Below are 21,302 nucleotides of genomic sequence, written 5' to 3'. Positions count from 1 at the left end.
CTTTTATGAAGGATTATTTTGCCTGTTACCCATTTGGCTGAGCCGCCACTGCCACCTACTGGCGAAACTAAATATCACCCTAACATCACATCAGGTGGGACCAAATGAGCTTTTCGCTCTGTGTTATGATCAGAGATGGGCAGTAACGCGTTACTGTAATCCGATTACTTTTTTAAAGTAACGAGTAAAGTAAGGGATTACTATTGCAAAAACGGTAATTAGATTACCGTTACTTTCCTGTAGGAACGCTGCATTACTGCGTTACTAAAACCGTGATTTTTTTTGCGAGAATGTCTCATGACAATGATGTAAGCGAGTGCGACGTTTGAGACAACAGCTGTGTGCAGATCAACAATGGATAATATATCGAGTACGGGAGAGAGTATGAGCATGCAGCGTTTAAAGCGTGGAAGTACTGACCTTACTTTGAGTTTGATTCCATAAAAAGTGACAAAAACATTAGTGTCCATTGTGCGTGGGAAGAAAACTTCTTTTTACAGCGAAAAAAAACCCCTAAACAAGCACCAAGTGCACTACGACGTAATGGGAAATTCACAGAGAAATTCGCGGATTCTTCCACTGACCGCCGCAGCACAACTGCACCAGGGCACATCTCCGCCTACCCTACTCCTGCTTTACAGGTGAAAATAGAGCAAAAGGACCGCTAGTCTTTGATTTTATTTATTTTCTGCTGTGTTTTACTTGCATCTATTTGAAAGAGTGAGTGTAAACACAAAAAATATTTTATTTTATGTGCTGGAATGTGCAGAAAATAGGTTTAAATGTTAAACTAATTTCTTCAAGTCAGAGAATGGTGCATATAATTTAATGTTTGCTTGATGCATAAAGTTAAAAGATTAAAACGGATAAAACAAGTTAAAAAAAAGAGACTTTTCCATTTGATTACATTTTGTATGATGGATTATGTAGAAAAAGTAGAATTGGGCTGAAAGATCTATCGCTTTATCACCTATTCAGGTTGTAAATCGTAACGAAGTAACTAAGTAATTAATTACTTTTGAAAATAAGTAATCAGTAAAGTAACGGGATTACTTTTTGGAGGAAGTAATCAGTAATTAGTTACTGATTACTTTTTTCAAGTAACTTGACCAACACTGGTTATGATGCAAACTATTGTCACAACAAGTAGCAAAAAAGATGATGGGGGGGCACGAACACATAAAGAACACATCTGAGACTTGTTCTTAATGCTCAAAATACTCAGGGTGCCACATTTCTTTTGGTGGGTTTATGCCAGGTTTATGCAGGTGCTAACTCTAAATAAATATTAACACGTGTATATTTACTGAGCTGAACGGTGTCTTGAGGTGATGGATCATAGAGGAGGTTGCTTATGTAACACAGAATTTAAATGTCCACCCATAAATGTGATGAACCCATAACTTGCTTTCCATCAGATAGCTTTTCTTCAAAAGAAAAAAAAACAGACACTTTGTAAATCCACAAGCTGAGCTGCCTCTTCCACAATGATGAGATCAAGGAAAACTCTTCAAAGCAGCCCAAAGTGTCAGACAGCCTTGGTGTTTGAAGTTGTAGGTGCCTACAGATTTTTCTGAGGCTAAAAAAGAGCCTGAAAATCAAAAGGAGTTAGTGATAATAAGAATTTTTTTAAAATCATTTTACACTTTGAGATCGTCTTATTAGCTAACCTCATATGCCATCTAGTGTCCAGATCAACGTGGTGCAACTAGTCTATGTTACAGAGCAGCTCACAGGCAGTAAATATGACATCTGGCAGTTATTTCAGGGTGAGAAACACAAACCTTTCATTCAGCAGGAAAAATGATGAAAAAGCAACTAACTGTGACTGACATTTCAATTAAGGGCCCAGAGTTATGTACTTAATGTAATTTTTATTATGGACAACAGCTTCCATTCTCCCTGCACATTCTTTATTAAACGTCCCACTGCCACAGAATGGGTCAGAATGTTTTAGTCAACCTATAATTCATATCTGACTCCACAGTAAAACCTGAGCTCAGTAAACTTGTGTAACTAGAGGTACTGGACTTATCAAGGGGTGGTTGCTCTGTACGCTAAGCCTCAGTCCTTTGTCTCTTCCTATGACATGATTTACTCTGCTGATTGAGATTGGATCAGGTGTTTTGTGTCAGACTATCGTCTGGTGACTTGCATTCTAATTGGCATTGATCAATAATGACACAGAAAAGGTTGCATGGGCAGGAAAGGTAAGAGACGTGCAGCTTTGCATATAAAACAAGGGGCACTCCGACAGCACAAACCACCACAAAACAGCTCACTTACTTTTAAAGGAATGGTATTATATTTTGTATATATTCTTTTTTTTCTTTGTTGTTTTTAAGCAACAAAAATAACTTTAAGAATTTTATAGTGCAGCAAAACTCAAATACGTTTAGTGTGATACTCTGATTACACAAAGAGTACGTAGTAGGAGTAGGTCATGGATATTGAACTGCACATAATAATAACTTGAGCTTATTATATTTTATTCTACTAAGGTGTATTTCTAACTAACTTGGCAGCCCATTATCTTTTTCTGGACAATGCATTCTTTAAAGATATAACGCATTTTGGGGTCAACTCGAAGAAAAAGCAGATATAAAATGTAAAAGTGAGAGCAGAGGTCAAATGTGGCACGATATTTGGATGCAAACTAATGTGACATTTAGAATCCCCATTTATCATTCTCTATATCCCATAGCTTTAATAAATAGCTCTGTATAGCATTATTATTACTTTGACCTTCAGATCAATCAGTTGACCTTGAAGAATAGGCCAGATAAGACTCGTGTGTTGGTTCAAAAGAAGAACAGTTGATTTGAAAGACTTGCCAAACTGAAACGTAAAAACATAAATGTAAAAATAAAGTAAAAGAAATAACATATAAGTAAACAAATAAAAAATTCTCAATGGGCTGTTGCTTTGTTGCTTGACTTGAGCATTGCACATTTATGAAATGAACATCAAAAACCCGAAATCAGCTGTGGAACCCCAGCTGGGTTCTGCGAGTAATGAGTAATTGTGATGCATGCAGTGAAAATGAACTGTTACACTGACTACACCCTTACACATGTACGGTTTATCTGAAGGAGGTCATTGTGAATTCATTCTGCATTACTCTAAAAAGGTCAGTAGACCTATAGCTACTTTCTTATGGGAAAAGGAGATAATGGGATGCACCATCATGTGGCTAAATTTAATTAAATGTTATTTTACAAGGCTGATAGGAGAAGGTAAAAAGCATGCCGAAACCTCGTCACTGCAAGGTCATCCATCAACATATCTGTAGCTCAAATGAGTCTGAGAAGATGTATGACTATGACCCCCAGCTACCATCTTCTCTGTTGCCCTGTGACTCAGCTTTCATAAATCACCGGTCATCAGAAATGATCCATGGCATCATTACTTTTCTTGAGGTCCTTGACCAATGAATTTATAACCGAGGATTATGCCGATTAAAAAAGACATTCTATTTCAAGGCTCTGATTCTCACAGTGGTGTCTATACTGACAGTGTGTCAGACCATTTTACAACTTGATTTAACATTATCCACTTCAGTATGTTCGTTTTTCCAACAGAATACGATGCCATAGAAGTAATTGGACACCTAATTAGCCACTGTACAGTAACCATGTTCATAATATAACAGAAAATTAAACATCCCCATCATATTTTATTCAGTGGCTTTCCCTGAGTTCAAGAGTTCTGGGCGCCGTGCAACTGCCAGACAGTCTCATTTTACTGACCAGAATTATTGCAGCTACATTTATCTGTTTGAGACTGATTGCAGACAGTCTAAGTTGAACTGTGATTGTTTGGAGACAGGTTGCCTCCCACTACGCAACCTATGCAGCCAGCTCTTGATCAAAAGTGGTCACCCAGAGGTTTAGCATATTGCTGGGAATCCAGATGGTCACAACTAATTGCAATCGACCACCAAATGTGAAAAATTAAATGCAAACACCAGACGACCGGAAATTTTTTCCAGTCACAAAGAGGTTGTGTCCTTTTTTTCACTCCAGTGTGACTGAATCATAATCTTGCTAAAAGGCAAAATTATTTTTCTTCTTTTTAATATTTGCAGTGTTTCTGTTTAGTTTCAGTGTTTTTAGATTCAACCGAAAAGACTTTCCTTATAAAATCAGATGCTTGCATATTTGCATTTGGGTTCCCTGCCAATATGGCACAAAACAAAATGATGCATTCTGCACACAGCAAAGTAAACACAGCATTTCAGGCTAAACATATTTCTCATCTAGCTTCCCCCACTTGCTGTGATTTCTATCACTGACAGGTGGAAGTGGGAATGTGGGTGGAATTGCTGATATTCATATGCACCAGCACCTCTATGCATGCAATCACATGGCGACCAGCTGCCTACCCCAAAGGGAGTCCCGCAGTGCTGCGGTTCTGCCTCTGTGGTCAGCAGCTGAGATTCTCTACAGCAGAGATGAGTCAGAGAGGGGCAAATGAGGGGAAAGTTGCCCAAGTGTCTCAAACACTTTTTTTTTTTACCATATTCAATTATTCTTTTACAATTAGTTAAGAAACACTATTCTGACACGTTATGGTATTAAACACTCACATGACATTCCTAACAAGAATAAGGTAAAATAAAGAAAAACAAGACAAGTAGTTGATTAATTCAGTCTCTAACCCCCTTAATCCCCAGACATGTAAACAGACATGCAGCAGCTTTAACATGTGACCATCATGACGTCTGTTAAGCACTTCTGCTGAATTCTAATCCAAGCCAACCTCCTTTTGAGAAAATACCACTGAATCTTAATAGATGTTTAGTTGCCTGTGAAATAGCTGTTTGGAAAAGGAGTCAGATATGACTAACTGTAATTTCATGCAAAGCTAAGCAAACCCTGTGAATACCAGCCCCCGTCTAGTATGTATGTTTTACCTGCTTTCCTTCTACGTTTCGACTCAAGGCTGTTATTAGTGACTAACACTCAGCCCCTTCCATTACAAGAGGACAGCACAAAAGAGTAATTTGTGTGTTTCTCTTGCCCCCGACCTCTCGTCTTGTATTGTGGTATTGCTCCTGGTGTGCTCTTTTGGAAGCAGAGCAGCATGTAATAAGAACAAGCATTTTCAAAGTGTTCTCATATCTGGGGAGAGCTGTCAGGGATTTGAGAAGGAGTCTGCACCTGAGGGTCGCACTGACAGAAACACGGACAATCAATTATCTGAACTGCTTTTCAAAGCACGCAGCAGCTCCTCATCTATACACCTGAGGTTCACTTCTAGTACTTCTGCTGAGCTCTTGTAGTAGCAGGAAAGAAAATGGGCGATGACAGACGCAACCCTCTGGGAGAGTTTGCACAAAGTCAACGTGATGCATTTAAGAGTCGACCATTTTGGCCAAAAAGAACAGCTCAGGCACTTAAGGTCTGATTTAGAGTCATCAGATCATTTAAAGAACAGAAGCTTCTTGGCTTTGGTAACAGACTAAAAACGTACTAGAATAATTTTCCAAACATGAAGCTTTAAGTTCTTGGTTAGCCAATCCTACACAGTAGGGTGATTGTATTAAAATGCTCCAGAAGGCACCAACAGCAACACAAAGTCGTGCTGCTGATCAGCAGATGTTGATGAGCTGCAGCTCCCACTGTCACTATACTTCATCCTTAAAGTGGGATTTGCACATCTGCGTCAAATCAACAACTGCGTTTGGCCACTTCACAATATGTCTTCCAGTCACTTTGTCAAATTCATTCATTCATCCATTCATTCTTAACCAGTTCATACACCACATGTACAGCAAATATTGAAGCAATAGTTAACCAAACACCAAACATTATTGTCTTTGGACTATGGGAGGAATCTGTTGTACCCATGCAGACACAGGGAGAAAGTGCAAACTTATTATGAAGACATAACAAGAAAGTTTATAACAGGTGAAAAGTGACAAACAACCAGCTTTTGCACAGCTCTTCACCTCTGTGTAGCAGTTGTGAAGCGATGTCTCCAGCAACAGTGACATTTTATCATGGCCTCATTAAAGGTTAGTGTTGAGCACTGGCTCACACTGTCATTACAAATCCTCCCCCCAGTCCTGACAGAGCTGCAAATGTCACAAGCATCATTTAGATGCAACACCAGCAACAGCAGAACATGCAGTTTTCATGTCCAATTTTCAAGCCAGAGAGAAAGAAAAACCCCTGTTATAACTCAAATGAATCCAGGGTCAGGTGGCTTTATCTGTCTCTGCCTTTGATCACACCGCCGCTTAGTTAAAAAGCTGAGAGAAGGCAATCAGTTCCTTTTTTTGTTTGTTTGTTTTTTATTTTTTTTTTTTAAATCCCAAACTCTCGCATGGAAATTAGCTAATTCTGTTTTTCCTAAATAGTCAATTCAAATGACAGTCGGCATAACTTTCGAGTCATCGATTAACAGAGTATAATTCAAATGTTACAGAACAAAACTCCCAAGGAAAAGTATGTTTTTCAAAAATAAAAAAATTAAAATGCACTGTTCCAAATTATTACACACACACAGAGTTTCAAAAGATTTTGTAGGTTGTAGAGAATTCAAAATGGTCATTTGTTGAATTTGCAGCATTAGTAGATTAATTTCACTGAAATCAAAAGCTATTTCAATCAAAAACATCTTAACAGGCCAAGTTACATATTTGCGTCCATGGAACTTGTAAGTTTTGGAAAGTTTCTACTTGATTGGTTTGCAGGATGTCAGAATAGCCTCCCAGAGCTGCTGTTTGGATGTGAACTGCCTCCCACCCTCATATTTTTTTTGCTTGAGGATGTTCCAAAGGTTCTTAATAGGATTGAAGTCAGGGAAGAACGGGGGCCACACCATGAATTCCTCTCTTTTTGCATTATCTTGCATGAAGATGGTTGCTCCTTGCTGACGACGCAGCCTTGTTGGGACATGGTGGCCGTCCACCACTGCATCCATCTGGACCATCCAGGGTTGCACTGCACTCATCCGCGAACAAGACTGTTTGAAAATTAGTCTTCATTTAATTCTGGGCCCACTGCAGCCGTTTCTGCTTGTGAGCATTGGTTATGGGTGGCCAAATATAAGGTTTGTGCACAACTGCAAGTCTCTAGAGGATCCTACACCTTGATGTTCGCAGGGCTCCAGAGGCACCAGCAGCTTCAAATATCTGTTTGCTGCTTTGTAATGGCCTTTTAGCAGCTGCTCTTTTAATCTGATGTATTTGTCTGGCAGAAACCTTCATCATTGTGCCTTTATCTGCACAAACCCATGTGTGCTCTGACTCAGCCACAAATCTCTTAACATTAAGTGATCACACTTAAATTTTTATTACTTAAGGTTTTCATTACGTGCCCAAGGCATTCAGCTATTTCACGCTTTTCAGCAGCAGAGAGATCATTTTTCCTTCCTATATTGCTTGAAAATGGTGGTCTGCTTAATAATGTGGAACATCCTTCTTTAGTAGTTTTTCCTTTAATTGGGCTCACCTGGCAAACTAATGATCATAGGTGTCCGAGATTGTTTTCAGTGATACAAAGAGTCCTGAGACACAATTCCATCCATGGGTTTAATTGAAAAACAACTTATTTAATCTTTATGACACTTAAACACAATTTGCATAATAATTTGGAATGTTTTTAAGTTAGCTACAAAAAAAGAAAGAATGAAGGAAACTGCAGTAATACAATTTTTCATAAAAGAAGACTAAAATCAGGTTTTGTATTATAAAGGAACATGGCCTCCCTACAGTTGGAATTATTTACAGAAGTTCAGGAACTCTTTGATTATGTCTGTACAGTTTCTGCCTTCCAAACCAAAACAACACTGCTGAGGATACAGAGATACTACACTCTACTATACTGTTATACTGCAGATGGATTCTTGAGCTTCTTCTACAGAAGTGAATAAATTGTTATAAATATTGTAAAGTTTATTCTATATATAATATTCTGAACTACTTATGATGTCTTTGTGTAACGCATACAAATGGCGCATAGTCTTTGTGTTGGTTAATAGTTCTATCCTCAGTTTTTGCTTTGCTCCTATGTTGGTGGCTCCCATGTCCTTTCTGTGAGTCTGATGTCTGCTTTTTTGTTTTTCAGTTAATATCGGTTGTTTTTCCATTTTTTTTTCCTGATGTGACATCCTGAGACTGAGATTTCTCCTTTTTTCACTTTTTTGTTATTGTCTTGCAAAATAGCCTTGCATATTGCACATTTCTTTTTCTTTTAGTTGATTGTATGAGCTATAGCACAATAGATGAAGCCAGGCTTTGAAGACAGGCACCAGGTCTGTCACCACTCACAATTCAATTCAGTTCAGTTCAGTTCCATGTTATTTATATAGCACCAAATCATAACAGCAGTTGCCTCGAGGCACTTTATATTGTAATGCAAAGACCCTCAGTAATACAGAGAACACTCAAAATCAGACGGCCGCCTGTGAGCAAAAACTTGGTGAAGAAAAACTCACTCTTAACAGGAAGAAACCTCCAGCAGAACCAGGCTCAGGGAGGGGCAGCCGTCTGTCCCAACCAGTTGGGGGTGAGTAGACAAAACAGGCCGTGAGCCACAGATTAATAATAACTAATGATTCAGTGCAGAGAGCTGTATAAGCACACAGAGAGTGAAATTGTTTAGTGAAGAAGAAACACAGTGCATCATGGGAGGCCACCAGCAGTCTAGGCCTAATGCAGCACAACTAATCAGGGTCTGATCCAGCCCTAACTATATGCTGTATAAAAAAAAAAAAGTTGCATGCAATATTAAAAGTAGAGAGGGATTCTGTGTCCTGAATCCAAACTGAGAGCTGGTCCACAGAATAGAATAGAATAGAATAGAATAGAATAGAATAGAATAGAATAGAATAGACCTTTGTTGTACATGTACAAAGAAACTGTGGATAGGGACCTGAAAGCTGAAGGCTCTGCCTTTCATTCTACATTAAATATCCTGGGAGCCACATTTAAAACTGCAGTCTGAGAGCAAAGTGCTCCACGTATGTAAAATGACAATTTAACTGCAGAACGACATAGGTATTCAGCAACCTTGGTTTTGTATAGGAATACCTGAATCAATTCTCCTATTGTAACGAGACGCATTGCAGATGAGTCGCGCTCATTGTTGCTGAAATGTTTGCAGTTCTGTCCTCGTTTATAAATCACACAATTATCTCCAAACCTTTGCCCGTCTGAGAGTGGTTGCAGTCAGTCCAAGTCAGACTTTAGCTGGTTGGAGACAGGTTGCCTTCATTATCTTATCTAACTCCTGATAAGTAAGTAAGTAAGTGTAATTTTCAAAATGTTGAATTATCCTTTTAACTCAGCTCATTTTGGAATTGTTAAGGCGGCTGACAATGATCTATGAGCAACCCTCAACTGAACAGCAGGTAAGTCAGTGGGGTTTGAAGGATCACCTGAAACACTTGCTTCTCAATAGGCCTGGTAGCTTTGTATGTACATTTTTTATTCTTTTTTATGGAGAAATACATAAAACGTCCAACATGTGCTATCAAAGTGGGTCCTCAGAAAGGTGCATGCCATGTAAGATTATACACAGTGAACAGACGTGAGTGCTCAAGAGAAAAACAATATCCATCGAGGCTTCCATTAGAAAGGGCGTTTGGTTAAAACAAAAGAACCTTTAAGAGGCATGAATAACACATTTGATGGATTACTTTAAAGCAATTTTTATTCAGCGTTTAGCAGGAAAATGTCTCACTGAAAACAAAGAGTTTGAATATCAAGGTTACGTTAAATAGCTTACTTTCCAGCTATGTTAACATTCATTGTTATTCTTGCCGAGAATGTCTTTCTGCAAATCAAAGCTTTTCATACATCAAAGGGAAAAAAAATAATGTTAGACAGGATTGTAATTTTAAAGCGCTCAGAGATAAAAACGCAGTGTTTTCTCTTTTAACTTAGCAGGATTTCATCACAAAGATACGTGTCTTTTGCAGGCATATGCGGCTTTAAATCCCTGTAAGCTTAGAACCACATCACATCTTATTTGGTTTCTCTGAGACTTGTTAATTGTGATGAAGGGGAGAAAAATAGGTGATGAAAAAAGGGTAAAAGTGGCTCAAACAGTTTTCCAGTCAACTTTCAAAGGATAAAATATTACATTTAATGGTCTGTCACAGAAGGTCTGCCAAGGAGGAGATACGATCATTTAGAGGGAGACTATTTTCTCTCTGCAGAGGAGTTAAATGAAGACACGTAATTTAAGGTTCAGCAGCACAGGTCAAAGGTTTGCACATTTTATGGGACTAATTGGCAGCTTAAGAGGACATTTTAAGACCTCTAAGACATTCTGAATAGCATTGTAACATTGTAAATGTTAGAAAAAGATCAATATAATCTGAAATAACTTTAACAGTTAAATCTAAATATCACATTTATACTATATTGCCTTTCAGATTTCAGAACTCCCAAGACCATTCATGGTAGCTCAGTTTAAGGTGTCATGGATCCAGATCTTTAGCCGAGTGTTTTGTGTTTGTGGACTTTCTGAATTGTGTTTAGTCATCATTGTGTATTCCTGAAAAGTGATTTATGTTTCCTAGTTCAGTTTTCTTGTGCTGATGAGTTTCTGATTATGTTGTTTATCTCTGGTGATTCAGCTTTACTTTCCTTTCTCGTTTCCCTTTCTGTCTCATCCTCAGTGTCGTTTCTCCATGCTTATTTACCTCACCACGTCTCTCCCTCTCTCGCTGTGTTGTTCTCACCTCCTCTGTGTCTCTGCATCTCTCTTCCTCGTCTCAGTCATGCCTCTGTGTGTTGTCTCCTTTACTTGTTTCCACCTTCTTCTCTGTGTTTTATTCCCTGTCTCTCTAGTTTTTGTGCCTGTCCCCGTCTTGTGTCTTGGTCTGAGTCTCAGTCTTCGTACTACTTCCTGTCTCATGTGCATTGTGTGGAGCTTGAAAAGAAAATCGATTGGAATTTTCAAGACACCTAAAGAAATCAAGTCTTCAAGCTCCTTAGATCAATATGACCTGGATGACTCAGAATCGAAACAGACATGTATGTTTAGTTTTGCTTCCCCGGTTTCATTATGTCTAATTTGTTCCTGCCGTGTTCCCATGTGTTTCCTTTCCTAATCACTCTCTTGTGTAAGTGTCAGTCTGCCTTTGTTGGATTGTCTGTGCTGTCCTTGGAGTTTCCTAGTGTCTGTGTGTTCCAGTTTCGTTTTCAGTTTTTAGTGTTCAATGTTCACCATTTTTTGCATCCAGTTATCAGCCTCATTAAACGACTCATCTTTTGTTAAGTCTTCTACCTCTAAGCATCTGAATGTAGGTCGTCACTCCATGCATCACTGAGTCTGCATATCGCACAGGCTGACATAGGATACTTAAAAATCAAGTGGGAGGCAGAGCCTTCAGATTTAAGGCCTCTCTTCTGTGAAACCAGCTCACAGTTTGGATTTGGGAGACAGGCACCTTCATTCTGGAGCTTTCCCATACTTTTGTTAGTGATTCTTTATGTGATGATGACAGACCTTCTGACCTTGTATAGAGGCCCCTACTGGCTACCTCTATGGGGCTGATTACTGCTGATAAAGTCCATTGACTGGACTGATAACACCTGGTTGCACCCTCTCTACCTTTTAGGTCTAAGATTAAGATTTAACATTTCTGTTTATTAAAGCTTGTTGTAATGGATGAAGTGCTTTTTGTCTTGTCTTCCTCCCCTCACCCCCAACCAGTCACAAAGATGGCTGCCTCTCCCTGAGCCTGAGGTTTTTTCCTGTTAAAAGAGTGTTTTTCCTTTCCACTGTCACCAAGTGCTTGCTCATATCAGGGTTGTCTGATTGTTGGGTATTTACAGTATAAAACACATATACTTATTCTGTAAAACTGAATTAAATTGAATTAGATTTATACATGTGCTCTTTTCCCAGTTTAACCATGTGAAATTCAGTTCATTTTTAGTTTGATACAAGAAATATTTCTAACCAAGTGTCTCCAACTCAGCCTAATAATCAATAATAATGCCTTAATTTTACTCCACAGGCACAAAACTGCATATTGCAGCTGTTTGTTTTCAATGATACTTTGCAGTGTGACAAACTCTATGAGTATTTCACCTGCGTCAGCATTAAAATACCCTCTCTCTCCTGCATTGTGGGCGGCTGATTTGGTCACAGCAGAGAGTCACAATTCTCCTGAGGCACAGGACGGTTGGAAAATACATTGAGCATTTGCAGTGCAATTAGATACGCACTGTGAAGGCCATCTGCCATTAGTCAAGGCCACCCTGTCATAAAAGCAAGCGCATTTGCTGACACCTATACGGCATATCGGCAAGTGCAGCAGATCTCCCACAGCACTGTCCCACAGCAGTCTTGGGTCATTTTAATCGTTTGGAAAAGTCTTTAAAAGATAATAACATTACATGTAAAGCTAAAATTAAACAGTTTTTGATGACAGGCATAATTCTGAATTAACACCCAGTTTGAAATAGCTGAACCACTGTGGACCAAATGGATTACTGCAAAATCACTGTGTAATGGCTGGATATAAGTTTATGGACTGTTCTAGAAAAGAAGGGCTGTATGAGTGAGTGGATGTGCTCTAAACTCTAAAAGCACTGTGAGTTGTCAGTAAGACTATCAAAAATGCTGCATATTTACAAACATTTAGCTGATTTTAGCCAAAAACCTGTCCATTCATAAGCTAAACATGTATCTGCTTTCAGGAATCATTACTGTCAGGGTTTCTGTGTGTCTGCTGGATCACAAATAGTTTTATCAGCTTTAAAATATGTGCATGTTTTCATTACATGTTTCTTTTTGCAGCTTGTTTCTAGCAGATAAGCTAGGTTTAAATGTCCAAGCAGATTAAAAAACCCAGGATAGCATGAACATTTCTCACGTATAATTTGGCATTTAATTTAAAATAAGACATGCCACATATTAATATTAATTGGAAATAAAATTAATGAACTTAAAACCCACCACTAGTAAAATCTAAGTTTGGTGAGCCTTTGCTGAAATCCGCACAGGCGGCCAAAACTGTGTGAGTGTTTGAGATGGACTGCAGCAGAGAGCCCTCATAGGATGTAGTGCTGTGCTCTTGTTATTTCAATGTGTTTCAAGTAGGTCACTGGTGGAAAAGTGCTCGGTATTGATCTGCAAACACGGTGGGAAACAGCGTGTGTCCTCCAATACAAATGCAGGCTGCCACCTCCAGCATCATCCCCTCTTTCTGCTGCCCATTTGCTGTCTCCTTCTCGGTCTCTGTTTCTATCACCCGATTGCAGGCAGGCATTTTGAGGTTTGACTTCCTGTTTTTTTATGATTTCCGCTTAAACTAAAAAAAACTGCTCCAAGAAATACCTTTTCCTTTCTTCACCACGGCTTTGCCATATTATCAAGATATCTCGGGTAGCAGTGGTCAAAGACATCAGAAACAATTAACTTTAGACAGAGTGTGTGGGTGCGTGTCAGTGCGTGCGTCTCGCCCCATTAAAAGTGTGAAACAGGCAGCTGCAGGAGGAGTCTGTCTCTCGTTTGTCTCAGCAGTGCTTTCCCGTGCTTGTGCCAATAGCTACCTCCGACCAGAGTGTGATGGAGGAGGAGGATCACGGGAGAAGAAAGGAGGTGGCAAATGAGACAGAAAACTGGACTCAAAGGATAGAACGGGGGGTTGGGGGAGTAATGAATGCAGATGAAAAATCAATCTTGCCATTGCTGACTACTGTTACCCACCCACACCATCAGCACCAGTGTAAAAAAAAGGGGCATATGAGAGTTTGCTTTTGCTGCACTGCAGTGTAAAAGTTAAGCTTCGGTGTTGAGATTGAACTTGTACGGGGACTAAGGAATCTTAGAGAACTCTCAGCACAAGGCTGTTGGGTAAAAAATACGCCTGTGGATAGATGTGTCAGCGCATGTACCACTTATATTAAGCATACTGCAAGCCACTTTTCTCAATTTGACTATCTGTGCTCTGTCATCATCCTCCTCCTCCTGCAGCATCTTCTGCACTGACCTTGTCCTTGAGATACTGTACTCCCCTCACACAAGCAACCCCCTCCTAGCTGTAGCACCTCAATTCACATACACACCCATGTCTCCTTCCAGCCAAGAGGATCTGCCAGGACTCCTTCACATCCAATGAAGAGTAATAAATTTCATTTGCAGATAATCTGTCATGCCCCCACAGTTTAACACTCTTTTATTCTAACAGTCCAAGTTTACATGCATGTATTATGTTCAAGTGTGTGCATAAGAGGGTGTGTGTGTGTGTATGTCCTCAAAACATTGCAGCTGTTTAGTGTGTTAGATTTATGGTCATACATTCCCTTGGCTGTAACTGAACAGTGTTGTAGTTTCTCGTACAAATGGATTGCAGAGATTTAGTGTAGCAGTAATGTAATCCTCTCCTGAGATTACAACAGACAGTATTGTTTAGCGGCTGGGCACCATGAAAATGAGTGGGCTCCAATCAATGGCCTGTGTGATGAGAACAAACCCTTAGATAGGATTAACACAGAGGAAAGAAGACAGGGAGACACTTATTGATCAAAGGATCTGAACTCCTTTTGGCCAAAACATTAAACCACTGATACAAAATTCATTACAAATGCAATGTTTTCTCGGGAAGCCTTGGGTCCTGGCATTTAGATTGATTTGACTTTGACATGAATTACCATCTTAAACACTGTTGTAGGCCAAATGAACTCCCTTATGGCAGTCTCTACCTAAGACAACCTAATGAACATGCCACACTGCAAAAACTGCTCAGGAAGGGCTCAAAGAACATGTGAAAGAGCCCAAGGCATTCACACAGCCTTCAAACTCCCCTGCTCTTAATTCAGCCAAACATCAGCAGGGTGTGCTGGAATAAGCTTGATCCCTGCAACCTACAGGAACCAAAGGATGTCATCCCAGTGTTCTTGGACCAGCCTCCAGAGGAAACCCCCAGAGATCTCACGTTCTCACCCCAACAAAGCTGTTTGGGTATCACGAAGGTCACTTATAAAATATTAACCAGGTGGTATAAAAATTCTGGCTGAACGGTGTGTCCCGGTGTTATATTACCAAATGCAAAATCATTGTTTATCGGCTCCAAGTGCAATACAGCAGCATATTTTACTGCTTTTTCTTGTGATGAACAGTATTCAGGCACCAAATATTGATTTTTTTTGTTTTTAAATTAATGAATTAATGAATTAGCACTGATGTGTCGCAGGACTTCCACTTCAGCTGACTTTGAGGTCAGTTCATCACATGCAGCGAAAGAACATTTCAGCGTTTTATACCAACTTACAAAGGATATTTCAGTGTCATCACTTGATCTCCAAATTGACGAATCAATTGTTTAAAAGAAGAGAAAAAAGTGGAACTAAAAAGAAAAAGCTAGAGGAACAACAGCTTACCTAAGCAGAAACCGCTTAAGTTAACTGGCAACAGGTAAAAAACATGACTGGGTATAAAAACACCATCTTAGGCTATGTCCACACTAGCCCGGATAGATTTGAAAACTGCATTTTCGTCTGAAAACGCTCCGCGTCCAACTATCGTTTTCAGTCGTTTTCACAGAGTTGTGCGTCCAGATTGAAACAGACGAAAACGCTTATGCTCCAGTACTGCGCATGCATGAAACGCAAGACGATTCGACCTGACTGATTTCTGTCTGCCGCTTATTTACTTTCCGGCTCTTTGAAACGTCGCGGCAAAATGTCGAGGAAAAGCGCCGAGTTTTTTAAATGGACTAACAATGAGGTGGAGTTGTTGCTGCGAGTAACACAAAAGTACAAAGTTGCAAAAGCGAATGAGAATTAAAAAATCTGAAGAAAAGCTATCTGAAGCATGTACAGACTGATATTAATCTTTAATAGGGCTGTCAAAATTGAGAGCAAACAAAACAACTGCTGTATAATGGCCCTCCGCTATCTTTGTTTAATTGGTCACATGACTAAAATGTGTCATCGTTTTCGAAAAGGCTCCGGGTTCGTTGTCCACACTGCAACGTGAAAACGGCGTTTTCAAATGCATCTGCTTTGGAGAGCGTTTTCAAAACACTGTTTTCCTTGACCGAAAACACCGTCCCGGTGTGGACGGAAGGCCAAAACAGAGAGAAAAAGATGCATTTTCATTTGAAAACGTTGAAATGTTCTGTCATGTAAATTGTTACATGGGCTCAGGAACAGTTCCAGAAATCATTATCTGTGAACATTTCACCATGCTATCCTCAAGTGCAGATTAAAGCTCTGTCATGCAAAGAAGAAGCCATATGTGAACATGATCCAGAAATGCTGCTGTTTATTCTGCCCTAAATTTAATTTCAAATAGACTAAGGCAAAATGGAAAATTGTTCCGTGGTCAAGCAACCTTAAAATCTGACATTATTTTTGGAAAACATGGAAACTGTTTTCAAAAAAGCATAAAGAGGGGAGCGTCCCTCAGTGCTTAGTTTAAAAGCCTGCCTCTGGTGTTATGGGGGTACATTAGGGAGTATTGAATTAGGAGCTTGCAGATCTGGAAACACACCACGAATGCTGTATCTACAGGTTTCAGAGCAACACCCAGATTACATCTTTTTCAGAGAAGGCCTTGCTTATTTTAGAAAGACAATGCCAAAACACATACTGCAGATATTACAACAGCATAGCTTTGTAGTAGAAGATACTGAACTGAACTCTGCAGACTTTACACCAATAGAACGAATGATACGCCAAACATATTCAATCAGTATCAGCTTCTATAGCAGCTGATAAATAAAAAAAAGTAATAAAGACAGGGGAAAACCATGTTATGAGTCTTGGCATTGCATTGTTTGTCTACCAGAGAGCACTCTGCGACTTCACTGTTGGAAACATAACCAATATTAGGGAAATCTGTTTATGTACTTACTTTGTAAGTATTGGCTGATATATAAGATAAGATAAGATAAGATAAGATAACCTTTATTAGTCCCACACGTGGGAAATTTGTTTTGTCACAGCAGGAAGTGGACAGTGCAAAAGTTATGACGCAAAAATTAGAATACAATAAGAATAAATACAGTACACAGCTGTACAGAATAGAATAAAATAATATACTATATACAGTAGAATAAAATAGAATAAAAATATACAATAAGATAAAAATAGAATACGAATGCTATATACAACTGAGTAAAAATACAACGATGCCAGAAAGGATTATTGCACTTAGTGTTATTGCATATGTGTGGATGTGTGTGTTTGTTCAGTTAAAGTCTTTGTTGTGGAGTCTGACAGCAGTGGGGAGGAAAGACCTGCGAAATCTCTCCGTCCCACACCGTGGGTGCCGCAGTCTCCCACTGAAGGAGCTGCTCAGTGCTGTCACAGTCTGCTGCATGGGGTGGGAGATGTTGTCCATCAGGGATGACAGCTTAGCCGCCGTTCTCCTGTCACTCACCACCTCCACTGGGTCCAGAGGGCATCCTAGAACAGAGCTGGCCCTTCGGATCACCCTGTTCAGTCTCTTCCTGTCCCCAGCAGAGATGCTGCCGCCCCAGCAGACCACACCATAAAAGATAGCAGAAGTCACCACAGAGTCATAGAAGGTCTTCAGGAGTGGGCCCTCCACCCCAAACGACCTGAGTCTCCGCAGCAGGTACAACCTGCTCTGCCCTTTCCTGTAGAGGGCGTCTGAGTTATGAGTCCAGTCCAGTCTGTTGTTCAGATGAACACCAAGGTACCTGTAGCTGTCCACAGCCTCAATGTCCATACCCTGGATGTTCAGTGGTTGCAGTGGAGAATGCTTGTGCCTGCGGAAGTCTACCACCAGCTCCTTGGTTTTACTGGCGTTGATCTGGAGGTAGTTCAGCTGGCACCAGTCCACAAAGTCTTGAGTCAGTCCTCTGTACTCCTTGTCGTCCCCATCAGTGATGAGGCCGACTATTGCAGAGTCATCAGAGAACTTCTGCAGGAAGCACTGGGTGGAATTGTGGGAGAAGTCTGCAGTGTAGATGGTGAAGAGGAACGGAGCCAGAACCGTTCCCTGTGGGGCCCCCGTACTGCAGACGACCCTGTCCGACACACAGCCCTGAGCCCTCACATACTGTGGTCGGTCGGTGAGGTAGTCCAGGATCCAGGTAGTGAGGTGATGGTCCACTCCAGAGTTCACCAGCTTGTCCTTTAGAACCGAGGGAAGAATGGTGTTGAAGGCACTGGAGAAATCAAAGAACATGATTCTCACAGTGCTTCCAGCGGTCTCCAGGTGAGCGAGAGAACGATGTAGGAGGTGAATGACGGCATCATCCGCTCCAATGCCAGGCTGGTAGGCAAACTGAAGTGGGTCCAGTGATGAGCTTATTAGGCGCCGAAGCTGAGCCAGGACCAACCGCTCCAGGGTCTTCATCAGGTGGGATGTCAGAGCCACCGGCCTGTAGCTGTTGAGGTCCTTGGGGCGTGAAGTCTTTGGCACTGGTACAACACAGGAGGTTTTCCAGAGCTGTGGGACTCTTCCCAACCTCAGGCTCAGGTTGAAGAGGTGCTCCATCACCCCACACAGTTGGTCCGCGCAGGACCTGACGACCCTCGAGCTGATGCCATCTGGGCCCGCTGCCTTCTTGCCATTAATCCTCCTCAGTTCCCTCCTAACCTGGGTGGTTAGGAGGGAACTGGGTACTGGAACTTCAACATTATGCACTACATACTGTACAGTAATGCCACTGTTTTGCACATGTCTCAACTCTGTATATTTTTATATAATTTATTTATTGTTGACTCTATTTAATTTGTAAAATATGTGTATACACACACACACACACACACACACACACACGTAGAAAAACATTTAGTATACACATCTAGAAATTTATTTATTTATTTATTTTTTTGCATATACTATTATATATTGTACATATATTTATTAGTTTCAGATGTAGCCATTCTTGTATTTTGCTTGTTTACATTATTGTATTTTGCACAACTCTGTTGCTTGTGAAGCTCGCACACAAGAATTTCACTCGCATGTGCTGTACCAATGTACCTGCACATGTGATGTGACAATAAAAGTGATTTGATTTGATTTGATTTGATTTGATTTGACTTGCTGATTTGTTTCTCTAGCAGCCTTGAAAATCATCAGTTCAACCACCTGCTCAGCCTAGACGATAGAGATCAGACACTGCCTACTGACCAATCAATTCTCAGGCTGATAGCTGTGAGGGGGTGGGGGGGGGGGGGGGGGGGGTGTCTGTTTTGTTTTTATTATTTTAATTAATAAATTATTCTTTTTTCTTTTAGTTTTTTGATTCTAGATGAAACCTTTTTTTTCTTGAGGACACCTACTGTAGTCGTTACTAGTCAAATTCACACACACTTTCTCTGACTGTCAAATATAAAAAAATTATGCCCAAATTGCTGACTTTAATTTAATTGCATGTAAAGTTTCCGTGTCATTTTGTTGCATAAGTACAATGTAAAATATTACATTTAATGGAATTTGGTCAAATGAACTTGAAATTATTGCTTCATTTTTAGTAGTTATTTATTATTTATTTATTAATGGGAGTGAAAAATCTTTTTTTTATGTAATAATTGATTATAATCCATTAGATTTTCCAGTGTCTCAGTGATGGGGCTTCCTTCATTAAATCAGTCAATCTGAGATCTGTTATTTGAAAATAAACAAAGCTATGAAATTATAATAAATGAATAGCAGCAAACGTAATGACTCGGAAAAGCACTTACAAGGTGGAACATAATGATACATAACCATAATAGGAGGTTCGGGGTGCTACTTACAACATAATCTTCACAAAAAGATTCACACTGTTACAGATTACACACATTATTAATTAATTAAAGTGAGTTAACATCATTTCACTGGTTTCTCTGGTTCACTAAATTTTTCCATGCAAGTGAACATCCTTATTTATCCCATAGTGTGTGCACTGGGAGATATCCAGGCATGCAAAGAGCTGCATTGCTGATCTTATTTCAACGATGTCCTTTTTAAATATCCCAACGCTAGACAGCTGTTATTGCCCCACTGTTCCAGGTGGAGGTCCTGCACGGCAGCTTGGATCAATGCTTCAGAGCTTGTAGTCCACCAGTGATGCCATTTCCCTGTAAACCTTCCCAAAGCACCGACTAAAGTGCCTCTCATGTCCCACTCGCAGCTGATACTGAGTGCTTGGTGTGAAGGACAGGCATGCTTCGCAAACAGGGACTTTCTATGCTCAGGTTCACATGCCCTCCAGATTTTTATGCTTTAAGAAATCTGAAAGTGTGCCACAAACTATAAGTATTTAGGTATAAATTGATTGATTGATTGATTGATTGATTGATTGAGTGATTGATTGATTGATTGAATTTCCTAATGTTAGAAGAGATTAACATTAACTGCCACAAATGTTACATGATCCCATCACGTCATCATGTGAGAGGCGAGCAGCGTATTGATCTCAGTTTATTTTCTGTTTCGGTTGCTGTTTTCTCAGGATAATTTTCTGATGCAGGCGGCATGCCTGCATCAGCCCTGTTTGAAACCAACGTAGGAGTCAGAGGGAACTTGGCTTGAAATAAAGCTAAGATTATTTGTGCACAAGCCACCGCTCCTAATTTTCAGTCACAGTACACTAGTCATGAAAGACTGCATGAAACTGCTGTGACAGTATCAATCGAGGCATTGCTGGTAGGTGGACATCAGATCATAAATGTGCATAATTTCCTACCTTAAATACTGTGTGTAACATTATTACATTTTGTGCATCCTACACAGAGACACACACCTTTTCAACATCAGACAGAGATGCGTTTAATCTCCCAGCCGAGCTCATCAACTATAATTAGAATGTCAAGGATGCAATCACATCAGGGGGTCAAACTTAACTTTTGCAAAAGTGATTCATGATATTAGTTTCCTAACAAATGGGCCTCTACAGATGCACTGATGCAGTAACAACTGCAAATGACCGTCAGTACATAACAAAAGCAATGGCTCATAGATCTGCCTGATACAGCAGGTCAACTCCCTCAGATATTCTGTTGTCTGTAATGACCAATGACCTCAATATGGTACATCTTAAATAAAACTTTGCTGTGCACGCAGTTAATGACACAATGTGCAGATTTATTGGCATCATTTTGTGACAAACATCATGAATAAAATGATAAAAAGGTTTTGTTGTTTATGTTTTCAAGTGATGTGACAGAACCAAAGCAGCGTCATGAGTTTTTAGCTATAAAAAGAGAAATGTTGTTAAAAAACTCCAACATCAGCCTGGTGTTGGTTAGTCAGGACACAGAAACAGTTTAAACTTCTGTAGGAATGGAAATATACATTAAGACTGAAACATAATTATGCCACTGCTCAACACTTTATAAAAAAAAGCTTTTGGCATTTACACCA

This window comes from Rhamphochromis sp. 'chilingali' (assembly GCF_963969265.1).
Source record: "Rhamphochromis sp. 'chilingali' genome assembly, chromosome: 20".
Classification (NCBI taxonomy): Eukaryota; Metazoa; Chordata; class Actinopteri; order Cichliformes; family Cichlidae; genus Rhamphochromis; species Rhamphochromis sp. 'chilingali'.
The sequence above is the reverse complement of the archived record's forward strand: the minus strand, read 5'-3'. Positions refer to the sequence as shown.